Source organism: Diachasma alloeum, unplaced genomic scaffold (assembly GCF_001412515.2).
Source record: "Diachasma alloeum isolate Michigan unplaced genomic scaffold, Dall2.0 Dall_scaffold_00326, whole genome shotgun sequence".
In the NCBI taxonomy this organism is placed as follows: domain Eukaryota; kingdom Metazoa; phylum Arthropoda; class Insecta; order Hymenoptera; family Braconidae; genus Diachasma; species Diachasma alloeum.
In genome coordinates, this window is record NW_021680465.1 from 286,267 (window position 1) to 288,253 (window position 1,987).

Here is a 1,987-nt window from a genome sequence, read left to right on the forward strand (position 1 = left end):
CATTTCAAATGTGTCATAATGATTGTGGAAATGGAATTTTCAGTAATTTTGTGATCTCCATCATCTCTTCCTATATTTTCTCTGAATAATTTTAATCAACAACCGATCGTTGGGCAATTTCTCACCAAAAACCTGGGAAAATTCACTCTAGCCATGACTATTGTGAGAGGAGATGAATTCGAAAGTTACTTCAACTTTTTTTCCCTGCTTCTTTCTTTAATTTCTCCAATAATGATATTGCGTGTCTAGCTAACATTCGAGGTTCGAATTTTCTGGGAATAGTTGCGCGGCTCTTTGAATTAAAATTGTGCTCCTCTCACCGGAAGAATGGGCGGAAAATTAAACGGAATGAATGGGCCATTTCCGTTCTGATGAAGAAGTCAGAGCGAAAATCAATTTTATGAGACGAAGAAACATTTTACGATTAGAACAATTATCATTTTAGTTGAATAAAATTTCTTCTCAACGATTTTATCGAGATAATATTTTGTTTATTGCCACTGGGATGCAATTGTCTCCTCCAATGGGTGAGCAAGTTCATTCGGGTTAATTGCATTATCAAATTAATTCTTGCATAAATTTTTAAACTATTGAATAGACAGTCAATGGATGAAATTAATTACTATTCTTTAATTGGACTGTTAACGTCCGAGCATTGACGACTCATACGTAATTTAACATTATTTTTACTTCCTCAAAAACTAATAGGTAATAAAAAAATAATACATGGGGATATATAAAAAGAATTTGATTGTAAAGCTGTCGGACTATAAAGCAATAGATAACTGAAATAAGAATGAAAAAAACATATTATTGTACTTGTGGAGTATGAGAATTTCATGAGAGAAAGGCGAGATATATATATATAATCGTGAATATCATATGAGAGGAGTGTGTGGAGTGGATGAAGTGTTCAAGAAATATTTTTTTTTATTAACGGACATTTTCGAGGAATTGGATTCCGTCGCTGGGGTAGGACGACCAACGAGTGAAGATTGGCATTACAATATGACGAAAATAACGGAAAAATCGTATTTTCATGTCTCGGTAATGACAATTCAATTGAAATACAAATTGGAATGGAGTGAAATTTGTCGAGGGACCCCTTTCTTCAGTTCTATATTTACAATAAAGGATTTTTTTAAGTGTAGAAATATCTATTAAATTGACATAATCATCAGAATTATTGAATGTTTTTTTCGTTCACTCAACCCCATTTGCGCCCCAATCTTGCTAACGAAATTACTGATTAATAAATAATTCGGAATTTGAATATTCAAATTGATGATTGCTCCAATAATTAAAATTTAAGAGTGATATCAACTAGTTGACTGCTTAATAATTCAACGGTAATTATAATTTATATGGCTATCCCCGGTTTTCTGTAGATACTGTTCTGTCCTGGAAGAAATGATCATCAACTACGCGATCCTCTAATCGAATAACGAGCAATAAACAATTAATTTTTTTCCACTAATTATTCGTTTTAGATATCCATAAAACGACGACTTTTAAAACTCAGGCTCCCCTTGAGATTTCATTCTTTTCTACGCAAAATATTTTAATTTTTCTATTTTTCCTCTCATCCAAGCTCATCAGCTACATCATCCTCGAATCGATTAACCACTCGTGCAATGTTCCCAAGGTCATTTCCCCCTCGTAATTAAGCGAATTCATCCGATGAAATCAACAGCTTAAAAATTACAAATTAATCTCTACTATTGACCCACCACTTCCTATTTCTTTATCTCAACCTAGTCCTCAAGTTTCTGTCAGTGTACGACGGGTGGAGAGAAGCGATTGGGTGAGAAACACCATAGTATTAAAATGGAAAACATGTCTTTAAAAGTTGGTAAGGGGTCACTGTGGAGAGGGGGGAGGGGGAGGTTGGCTCAGTAAGTTGCATTTACCGAGGCGCCTTTTGGGTGGGAAAAACGAGTGACGAAGTGGCTGCGACTGGCGGCAGAGTGGCGCGGGAGGGGGGGGG